An 11,959-nucleotide genomic window follows, 5' to 3' on the forward strand; every position below is an offset into this window, starting at 1 on the left:
TCGCTGCAGTCGCTTGCCTTTCTCTGCCTTTTGTCCAACTGTTAATAATGATAACATAGTGGTGGAGAGTGTGTTTGGAGAGTGTGTTTGGAGAGTGTGTTTGAAGAGTGTGTTTGGAGAGTGTTTGGAGAGTGTGTTTGGAGAGTGTGTTTGAAGAGTGTGTTTGAAGAGTGTGTTTGGAGAGTGTGTTTGGAGAGTGTGTTTTGGAGAGTGTGTTTGGAGAGTGTGTTTGGAGAGTGTGTTTGAAGAGTGTGTTTGGAGAGTGTTTGGAGAGTGTGTTTGGAGAGTGTGTTTGAAGAGTGTGTTTGAAAGTGAGTGTGTTTGGAGAGTGTGTTTTGGAGAGTGTGTTTTGGAGAGTGTGTTTTGGAGAGTGTGTTTTGGAGAGTGTGTTTTGGAGAGTGTGTTTTGGAGAGTGTGTTTGGAGAGTGTGTTTGAATCAAGGTGGAAGCCAGAGAACAATCAAAAGGAACATCTTTAAGAAGATCTTTGAGTGTCAAGATTCCACTAGGAATTGACACGTCCAGTACGTTTCAGTAGAGACGAATTTAGTTGCCATACTTCCGAGAACATAAACACTCGCACCTTTCATAACGAGCTTGCGAGGGATGGAGAGAGAAGGGAGGGCAGGTCAGCCACCAGACAGACAGAACCGTGCACTAGGCCTATCTATCAGTATAGGCAAGTCAGTCACCAGACAGACAGAACCGTGCACTAGGCCTATCTATCAGTATAGGCAGGTCAGCCACCAGACAGACAGTCAGAACCGTGCACTAGGCCTATCTATCAGTATAGGCAGGTCAGTCACCAGACAGACAGTCAGAACCGTGCACTAGGCCTATCTATCAGTATAGGCAGGTCAGCCACCAGACAGACAGTCAGAACCGTGCACTAGGCCTATCTATCAGTATAGGCAGGTCAGTCACCAGACAGACAGTCAGAACCGTGCACTAGGCCTATCTATCAGTATAGGCAGGTCAGCCACCAGACAGATAGTCAGAACCGTGCACTAGGCCTATCTATCAGTATAGGCAGGTCAGTCACCAGACAGACAGTCAGAACCGTGCACTAGGCCTATCTATCAGTATAGGCAGGTCAGCCACCAGACAGACAGTCAGAACCGTGCACTAGGCCTATCTATCAGTATAGGCAGGTCAACCACCAGACAGACAGTCAGAACCGTGCACTAGGCCTATCTATCAGTATAGGCAGGTCAGTCACCAGACAGACAGTCAGAACCGTGCACTAGGCCTATCTATCAGTATAGGCAGGTCAGTCACCAGACAGACAGTCAGAACCGTGCACTAGGCCTATCTATCAGTATAGGCAGGTCAGTCACCAGACAGACAGTCAGAACCGTGCACTAGGCCTATCTATCAGTATAGGCAGGTCAGTCACCAGACAGACAGACAGAACTGTGCACTAGGCCTATCTATCAGTATAGGCAGGTCAGTCACCAGACAGACAGTCAGAACCGTGCACTAGGCCTATCTATCAGTATAGGCAGGTCAGTCACCAGACAGACAGTCAGAACCGTGCACTAGGCCTATCTATCAGTATAGGCAGGTCAGTCACCAGACAGACAGTCAGAACCGTGCACTAGGCCTATCTATCAGTATAGGCAAGTCGGCCAGCAGGCAGACAGTCAGAACCGTGTACTAGGCCTATCTATCAGTATAGGCAAGTCGGCCAGCAGGCAGACAGTCAGAACTGTGCACTAGGCCTCTCTCTCGGCAATCAAAAACTGTAACCGCATTCCACTGTGAGAATCTTGCAATTTCTTGGCTTGCAATGTCTCGCAGCTTCGTTAAAGCAGGACCTATCATCAATGACTTATGCTCTTCTAAATGCAACAGAATGAAGACTGAACACACTTACTGCACTGACTCAGATGACTGATGATTGGCTAAAATAAATGCATAATAGCAGCCTTTGATGTTATTGATCATAATTTGTTATTGAAAAAAATGTTATGGCTTTAAATCACCAGCCACATGGTTGGAGAGTTACTTCTCTAATAGAACTCAGAGAGTGTTCTTCAATGGAAGCAACGTTTCCTTGTTGCCTTACTGTTCTCTATTTTTACAAATGATTTGCCACTTGTTTTACAACAAGCTAAAATTACTAGCTGTCTATATAAGGTCCCACAGTTGACAGTGCATGTCAGAGCAAAAACCAAGCCATGAGGTCAAAGAAGTAGTCCGTAGAGCTCCGAGACAGGATTGTGTCGAGGTACAGATCTGGGGAAGGTCCTCAGCTGGCATGCCATCCAGCCCTGGAGGTTTCCCAGACTTAAAAGCTTTATTTACATCAGTAAGTTTCTCCTCTGGAATTTGGCCTTCTTTCTGTACAGCTGTTCATTTTACATTATTCAAATAAAAAAATGCTTACAATTGACTTTGGTTAGTAAAGATGGCGGGAACTGAAACTAATACATGGGCTTAAAGTACTTTGCTTCCTCTTTCAAAATATATTTTGGTGAATCATGGATGACTTGGTCATTTGTAACAGTAAATAATTTTTTGTAGTGTTTCTAGGTTGAAGGTTAATAAAGAATTGGGTATTTTTTTCCACATATTCCATCCAGTTCGCTTTATTTGTTATAATATATTGCACTGGGTCTTTCTTGAATAAGCTCCTCCATGTCTTTTTGCTTTTCCTTTAACTTACTCTGAGCCTCTATGGTACAGTTTGTTTTGCTATCTAACTGTACTGTTAGAACTTATTTCCTTCGTTTATATGGACTCTTTTGACCTAAATGTCTTTTGTTTTAGAGATGAGAACTGAATTGCATGGCCTCTAAAGGCACATTTCAAAGTGTCCCATACAATAAGGGGATCTGCTGTACCTATTTTATATCGGAAAAAGACAGTTATAAATTCTTCTGTCCTGTCCTGGTAAAAAAAATAAAAGTTACCATCCAATAGAACACGTTTCCACCCTGACTGTTGTCTGTCTGATAGAACACGTTTCCACCCTGACTGTTGTCTGTCTGATAGAACACGTTTCCACCCTGACTGTTGTCTGTCTGATAGAACACGTTTCCACCCTGACTGTTGTCTGTCTGATAGAACACGTTTCCACCCTGACTGTTGTCTGTCTGATAGAACACGTTTCCACCCTGACTGTTGTCTGTCTGATAGAACACGTTTCCACCCTGACTGTTGTCTGTCTGATAGAACACGTTTCCACCCTGACTGTTGTCTGTCTGATAGAACACGTTTCCACCCTGACTGTTGTCTGTCTGTCCACCCTGACTGTTGTCTGTCTGATAGAACACGTTTCCACCCTGACTGTCTGTCTGTCTGATAGAACACGTTTCCACCCTGACTGTTGTCTGTCTGATAGAACACGTCTTTCCACCCTGACTGTTGTCTGTCTGATAGAACACGTTTCCACCCTGACTGTTGTCTGTCTGATAGAACACGTTTCCACCCTGACTGTTGTCTGTCTGATAGAACACGTTTCCACCCTGACTGTTGTCTGTCTAGAACACGTTTCCACTGACTGTTGTCTGTTGATAGAACACGTTTCCCCTGACTGTTGTCTGTCTGATAGAACACGTTTCCACCCTGACTGTTGTCTGTCTGATAGAACACGTTTCCACCCTGACTGTTGTCTGTCTGATAGAACACGTTTCCACCCTGACTGTTGTCTGTCTGATAGAACACGTTTCCACCCTGACTGTTGTCTGTCTGATAGAACACGTTTCCACCCTGACTGTTGTCTGTCTGATAGAACACGTTTCCACCTGTCTGACTGTTGTCTGTCTGATAGAACACGTTTCCACCCTGACTGTTGTCTGTCTGATAGAACACGTTTCCACCCTGACTGTTGTCTGTCTGATAGAACACGTTTCCACCCTGACTGTTGTCTGTCTGATAGAACACGTTTCCACCCTGACTGTTGTCTGTCTGTCTGTCTAGAACACGTTTCCACCCTGACTGTTGTCTGTTTCTGATAGAAACGTTTCCACCCTGACTGTTGTCTGTCTGATAGAACACGTTTCCACCCTGACTGTTGTCTGTCTGATAGAACACGTTTCCACCCTGACTGTTGTCTGTCTGATAGAACACGTTTCCACCCTGACTGTCTGTCTGTTTCTGACTGTTGTCTGTCTAGAACAACTGACTGTTGTCTGTCTGATAGAACACCCTGACTGTTGTCTGTCTGATAGAACACGTTTCCACCCTGACTGTTGTCTGTCTGATAGAACACGTTTCCACCCTGACTGTTGTCTGTCTGATAGAACACGTTTCCACCCTGACTGTTGTCTGTCTGATAGAACACGTTTCCACCCTGACTGTTGTCTGTCTGATAGAACACGTTTCCACCCTGACTGTTGTCTGTCTGATAGAACACGTTTCCACCCTGACTGTTGTCTGTCTGATAGAACACGTTTCCACCCTGACTGTTGTCTGTCTGACTGTTGTCTGTCTAGAACACGTTTCCACCCTGACTGTCTGTCTGTTTCTGACTGTTGTCTGTCTAGAACACTGTTGTCTGTCTGTTTCCACCCTGACTGTTGTCTGTCTGATAGAACTGACTGTTGTCTTCTGATAGAACACGTTTCCACCCTGACTGTTGTCTGTCTGATAGAACACGTTTCCACCCTGACTGTCTGTCTGGTAGAACAACTGACTGTTGTCTGTCTTCGTTTCCACCCTGACTGTTGTCTGTCTGATAGAACACGTTTCCTGACTGTTGTCTGTCTGATGTTTCCACCCTGACTGTTGTCTGTCTGATAGAACACGTTTCCACCCTGACTGTCTGTCTGTTTCCACCCTGATAGAACACGTTTCCACTGTTGTCCTGACTGACTTGTCTGTCTGATAGAACACGTTTCCACCCTGACTGTTGTCTGTCTGATAGAACACGTTTCCACCCTGACTGTTGTCTGTCTGTAGAACACGTTTCCACCCTGACTGTTGTCTGTCTGATAGAACACGTTTCCACCCTGACTGTTGTCTGTCTGATAGAACACGTTTCCACCCTGACTGTTGTCTGTCTGATAGAACACGTTTCCACCCTGACTGTTGTCTGTCTGGTAGAACACGTTTCCACCCTGACTGTTGTCTGTCTGATAGAACACGTTTCCACCCTGACTGTTGTCTGTCTGATTGAACACCACTTGAACATGGGTGGCCTTTGCACGCCCCCCCGCTTCCCTTTCACAATTGGTAAAATGGTATGATTCGGGAAATTAGAGGACCAGAAATTAAGCTGTGTCTTCTGGTTCTCAAACTGGGCTTGATCTCATGCTGGCCCACTGTACCTTCCTTGGGGGCCTGATATCATGCTGGCCCACTGTACCTTCCTAGGGGGCTTGATCTCAGGCTGGCCCACTGTACCTTCCTAGGGGGCCTGATCTCATGCTGGCCCACTGTACCTTCCTTGGGGGCCTGATCTCATGCTGGCCCACTGTACCTTCCTAGGGGGCTTGATCTCAGGCTGGCCCACTGTACCTTCCTAGGGGGCTTGATCTCAGGCTGGCCCACTGTACCTTCCTAGGGGGCCTGATCTCATGCTGGCCCACTGTACCTTCCTAGGGGGCCTGATCTCAGGCTGGCCCACTGTACCTTCCTAGGGGGCTTGATCTCAGGCTGGCCCACTGTACCTTCCTAGGGGGCTTGATCTCAGGCTGGCCCACTGTACCTTCCTAGGGGGCTTGATCTCAGGCTGGCCCACTGTACCTTCCTAGGGGGCCTGATCTCATGCTGGCCCACTGTACCTTCCTAGGGGTTTTTCTTTCATTAGACATGCTAAAAGTGTTCTCACAGACACCTTGTGTAGTTTCCATTTGATGACAATACCTTTGAAGTTAACTCAATGGGGTTAGAGCTGTGTTGCTCAACGCAAGAACATATTCTTATTGGAGGAGTTTTCCAATATCATTAGAAGCCAGAGAACAATCAACAGGAAAATCTTTAAGAAGATCGTTTGAATGAAAGTGGTTTACTTTAAAAGTTTGCTGATAGGAGTTTGTCTGTGGGGTAGCATTACTGTTATCTGATAGGAGTTTGTCTGTGGGGTAGCCTTACTGTTATCTGATAGGAGTTTGTCTGTGGGGTAGCCTTACTGTTATCTGATAGGAGTTTGTCTGTGGGGTAGCCTTACTGTTATCTGATAGGAGTTTGTCTGTGGGGTAGCCTTACTGTTATCTGATAGGAGTTTGTCTGTGGGGTAGCCTTACTGTTATCTGATAGGAGTTTGTCCGTGGGGTAGCCTTACTGTTATCTGATAGGAGTTTGTCTGTGGGGTAGCCTTACTGTTATCTGATAGGAGTTTGTCCGTGGGGGTAGTTATCTGATAGGAGTTTGTCTGTTACTGTTATCTGATAGGAGTTTGTCCGTGGGGTAGCCTTACTGTTATCTGATAGGAGTTTGTTCTGATAGGGGTAGCCTTACTGTTATCTGATAGGAGTTTGTCCGTGGGGTAGCCTTACTGTTATCTGATAGGAGTTTGTCTGTGGGGTAGCCTTACTGTTATCTGATAGGAGTTTGTCTGTGGGGTAGCCTTACTGTTATCTGATAGGAGTTTGTCTGTGGGGTAGCCTTACTGTTATCTGATAGGAGTTTGTCTGTGGGGTAGCCTTACTGTTATCTGATAGGAGTTTGTCTGTGGGGTAGCCTTACTGTTATCTGATAGGAGTTTGTCTGTGGGGTAGCCTTACTGTTATCTGATAGGAGTTTGTCTGTGGGGTAGGCTTACTGTTATGTTAGTCCCATCATGTAGCAATATCCAGTGTTCATTTTCAAATTCAATATCTGTGATCCAGTCAGATAACAACAAGCAAGCAATGATATACTGTAAAATTAATCTCAGATTAAATATTTGTTTTTGTTTATTTGTACAGATGTCAGGCTTAGTTTTTAATTAAAGATGGCATGTTTTGATAATCTATCCACTTTGAAGAAATCCTTAGAAATGCTCTTTTGCTTCCCAGTTGGGAGCAAGGGTTTTGTGAGAAAGCTATAATTAGGCCAGAAGAACTTAGTGGAGGGCTGAAGTATGCCACTTAATTATTTAGTTCTCTCTCTCTCTCTACTCTTCCCCTTCTGTCTAGGGGTTAATAATGTGCTACTTCTCTTCACTGGTCAGGTGTTCTCTTCTCCCTCTCATAGCAACATTACATCTGCTTAGGGAGCAGAAGCCTCATTTACACTAAATATCTGGATGCGCCATTTATGAAAAGAATACATTAAAAAAAATGTATTTATAAACTTGGCGCACGCCGTACATAGGTACGTTTCTCGATATAAATCAGACCTGTCGTAAAACTGTGCACGTATAAACGAGAATTATAACTCTGTCAGAAAAACACCCTCCATTCACCTTTTATGGTGACCATAACACCCTTCATTCACCATTTTATGGTGACCATTACAACCTTCATTCACCCTTTTATGGTGACCATTACACCCTTCATTCACCCTTTTATGGTGACCGTAACACCCTTCATTCACCCTTTTATGGTAACCATAACACCCTCCATTCACCCTTTTATGGTGACCCTAACACCCTTCATTCACCTTTTATGGTGACCGTAACACCTCCATTCACCCTTTTATGGTAACCATAACACCCTCCATTCACCCTTTTATGGTGACCGTAACACCTCCATTCACCCTTTTATAGTGACCATAACACCCTTTATTCACCCTTTTGTGGTGACCATAACACCCTCCGTTCACCTTTTATGGTGACCGTAACACCTCCATTCACCCTTTTATAGTGACCATAACACCCTTCATTCACCCTTTTATGGTGACCATAACACCCTTCATTCACCCTTTTATGGTGACCATAACACCTCCATTCACCCTTTTATGGTGACCATAACACCCTTCATTCACCCTTTTATGGTGACCATAACACCCTTCATTCACCTTTTATGGTGACCATAACAACCTCTGTTCACCTTTTATGGTGACCATAACAACCTCCGTTCACCTTTTATGGTGACCGTAACACCCTTTTTTTGCTGTATGATGTGGAACTATTGGACTCAGGCCACGGCAGTTTCTGCTTTCTAAAAGAGAGAGCAATGGCAAATGTGATCCCATTTCTCTAGAGGTGTGACGGGGCAGAATGTTTTCATCTATTACAGGAACTTTTCATTTCTAAACATGCTGCCTAAAGCCAGTGCCAAACACTTGATTGATTGTATTTTAGAAACAAGTTCAAAGTAAAATGCTACCACCCACACTTCTATGCAAAAGATAAATAGTTGTTGAATATTTAGTTTGTCAATAGATTGTGTTTCTATCTGCGTTGGTACAGGCTCTGAGATGGAATAGGTATATGATGTCACGCCTAACCACACTGTCACATGTTTTACATCAGCTACCAGTCTATGTACTGGGTTTGCACAATGTTTGCATTTTGTCGCATTAACTTTTGCTGTATCTGGCAAAGGACTGAGACAGTTTCTGGAAGAGTAAAGGATCACAAATGTTTGTGAAGCACAAAATACTTACTTGCCTGCCTGCAATTCAGATCGCCAACCATTAGTGAATGTGCATACATGGTCTAAAGTTTGTGTGGAGGAAAGGGCACTCTCACTCCAAGTTCAGTTTTTATGAATGCCAACTTTTGCGGGAAGACTGGGGCAAACGTTTTGGTGGTTTATTTTGTACGTACGCAATGTTTACAAATGAGGCCTATCTAGCAACTATTTTTGCATTTGACTGAGCCTGCCTGAAGTGTTTGACTATTCCTGTACTTGTGGTACCATTTCTATTGGGTCCATTGCGCCAGGAAAGCTGCCAAGCTGAAGTAAGCCCATCCAAAAGTATTTGAACCCAACACTGGTCTGTTCAAGAGTAATGGATGATCTGCTGTAATGTGGTGTGACCTATTCCCCGAGTATCTTAATATTCATAGTGTTATGATGAATGTGTGTGTGTGTGTGTGTGTGTGGCACAATGGAACAATATAATTAGTTCCCCATATGCACATAATGCCTAGTGGCAGGACGCTGTGCACTAGTTTCCTTTCCAGCCATTTGTTTCTTGTCAGCAATCAGCCTAGAGTAGACTGATCCTCACTGAGGTAACTCGGCCTAGAGTAGACTGATCCTCACTGAGGTAACTCGGCCTAGAGTAGACTGATCCTCACTGAGGTAACTCGGCCTAGAGTAGACTGATCCTCACTGAGGTAACTCGGCCTAGAGTAGACTGATCCTCACTGAGGTAACTCGGCCTAGAGTAGACTGATCCTCACTGAGGTAACTCGGCCTAGAGTAGACTGATCCTCACTGAGGTAACTCGGCCTAGAGTAGACTGATCCTCACTGAGGTAACTCGGCCTAGAGTAGACTGATCCTCACTGAGGTAACTCGGCCTAGAGTAGACTGATCCTCACTGAGGTAACTCGGCCTAGAGTAGACTGATCCTCACTGAGGTAACTCGGCCTAGAGTAGACTGATCCTCACTGAGGTAACTCGGCCTAGAGTAGACTGATCCTCACTGAGGTAACTCTGCCTAGAGTAGACTGATCCTCACTGAGGTAACTCTGTCTAGAGTAGACTGATCCTCACTGAGGTAACTCTGCCTAGAGTAGACTGATCCTCACTGAGGTAACTCGGCCTAGAGTAGACTGATCCTCACTGAGGTAACTCTGCCTAGAGTAGACTGATCCTCACTGAGGTAACTCGGTCTAGAGTAGACTGATCCTCACTGAGGTAACTTGGCCTAGAGTAGACTGATCCTCACTGAGGTAACTCTGCCTAGAGTAGACTGATCCTCACTGAGGTAACTCGGTCTAGAGTAGACTGATCCTCACTGAGGTAAATCTGCCTAGAGTAGACTGATCCTCACTGAGGTAACTCGGCCTAGAGTAGACTGATCCTCACTGAGGTAACTCGGCCTAGAGTAGACTGATCCTCACTGAGGTAACTCGGCCTAGAGTAGACTGATCCTCACTGAGGTAACTCTGCCTAGAGTAGACTGATCCTCACTGAGGTAACTCGGTCTAGAGTAGACTGATCCTCACTGAGGTAACTCGGCCTAGAGTAGACTGATCCTCACTGAGGTAACTCTGCCTAGAGTAGACTGATCCTCACTGAGGTAACTCGGTCTAGAGTAGACTGATCCTCACTGAGGTAACTCGGCCTAGAGTAGACTGATCCTCACTGAGGTAACTCGGCCTAGAGTAGACTGATCCTCACTGAGGTAACTCTGCCTAGAGTAGACTGATCCTCACTGAGGTAACTCTGCCTAGAGTAGACTGATCCTCACTGAGGTAACTCGGCCTAGAGTAGACTGATCCTCACTGAGGTAACTCGGCCTAGAGTAGACTGATCCTCACTGAGGTAACTCGGCCTAGAGTAGACTGATCCTCACTGAGGTAACTCGGCCTAGAGTAGACTGATCCTCACTGAGGTAACTCGGCCTAGAGTAGACTGATCCTCACTGAGGTAACTCGGCCTAGAGTAGACTGATCCTCACTGAGGTAACTCGGCCTAGAGTAGACTGATCCTCACTGAGGTAACTCGGCACTGCACTGAGGTAACTCGGCACTGATCCTCACTGAGGTAACTCGGCACTGATCCTCACTGAGGTAACTTGGCACTGATCCTCACTGAGGTAACTCGGCACTGATCCTCACTGAGGTAACTCTGCCTAGAGTAGACTGATCCCCACTGAGGTAACTCGGCACTGATCCTCACTGAGGTAACTCGGCACTGATCCTCACTGAGGTAACTCGGCACTGATCCTCACTGAGGTAACTCGGCACTGATCCTCACTGAGGTAACTCGGCACTGATCCTCACTGAGGTAACTCGGCACTGATCCTCACTGAGGTAACTCGGCACTGATCCTCACTGAGGTAACTCGGCACTGATCCTCACTGAGGTAACTCGGCACTGATCCTCACTGAGGTAACTCGGCACTGATCCTCACTGAGGTAACTCGGCACTGATCCTCACTGAGGTAACTCGGCACTGATCCTCACTGAGGTAACTCGGCACTGATCCTCACTGAGGTAACTCTGCCTAGAGTAGACTGATCCTCACTGAGGTAACTCGGCCTAGAGTAGACTGATCCTCACTGAGGTAACTCGGCCTAGAGTAGACTGATCCTCACTGAGGTAACTCTGCACTGATCCTCACTGAGGTAACTCTGCCTAGAGTAGACTGATCCTCACTGAGGTAACTCTGCCTAGAGTAGACTGATCCTCACTGAGGTAACTCTGCCTAGAGTAGACTGATCCTCACTGAGGTAACTCGGCACTGATCCTCACTGAGGTAACTCTGCCTAGAGTAGACTGATCCTCACTGAGGTAACTCTGCCTAGAGTAGACTGATCCTCACTGAGGTAACTCGGCCTAGAGTAGACTGATCCTCACTGAGGTAACTCGGCCTAGAGTAGACTGATCCTCACTGAGGTAACTCGGCCTAGAGTAGACTGATCCTCACTGAGGTAACTCGGCCAAGCTGTAAACGAGTGTAAACAAACACCTGAGTGGAGCAGTGATCACTGGCTTATTGAAACAAATGTCCTGTCACAGACACTGCTGGAGGAGAAACAGGAATCTCTAACACATTGACAAGCATGTGTCTCTCCACTGTGTGTGTGTTGGCACTGGCTTCTGTGTAGGAGCCTGATGTATTCCTAAGGCCATGAACTCACCACTAAGAACCATTGTCAGGTGACAGGGCTAATTTAGTGAACTGGGCGACTGCCTCAAATGCTGACAGATGAGAGTCCATATTTTACAACTTGTCTATTCACACCCAGACAGTCCAAACCCAGCAGGGTGATTTAGTAGAGCAGTGTAACCCATCGTTGTAATGTAAAAAAAACAGCATTATAAACTGGGTGGTTCCTGCCCTGAATGCTGATTGGCTGACAACCATGGTATATCAGACTGTATACTATGGGTATGACAAAACATTTATTTTTACTGCTGTAATTACGTTGGTGACCAGTTTATAATAGCAATAAGGCACCTCAGGGG

At 45.8% G+C, this 11,959-nt stretch overlaps 1 long non-coding RNA gene across 3 annotated transcripts; it reads left to right on the plus strand.

Moving 5' to 3' along the window:
* Positions 1-692: 692 nt before the first annotated feature.
* LOC127929191 (uncharacterized) lies at positions 693-3,238 on the plus strand. Of its 3 annotated transcripts, XR_008133774.1 has the most exons (4): positions 693-855; positions 1,033-1,150; positions 1,210-1,386; positions 1,446-3,238. It is a non-coding gene; the product is annotated as an uncharacterized LOC127929191 (long non-coding RNA). The 3 variants fall into 3 exon arrangements; XR_008133771.1 differs by lacking the exon at positions 1,033-1,150 and having other exon boundaries at positions 693-973; XR_008133772.1 differs by lacking the exon at positions 1,033-1,150.
* The last annotated feature ends 8,721 nt before the right edge of the window (positions 3,239-11,959 follow it).

Source organism: Oncorhynchus keta, unplaced genomic scaffold (genome assembly GCF_023373465.1).
Source record: "Oncorhynchus keta strain PuntledgeMale-10-30-2019 unplaced genomic scaffold, Oket_V2 Un_scaffold_5510_pilon_pilon, whole genome shotgun sequence".
NCBI classification, from domain to species: Eukaryota; Metazoa; Chordata; class Actinopteri; order Salmoniformes; family Salmonidae; genus Oncorhynchus; species Oncorhynchus keta.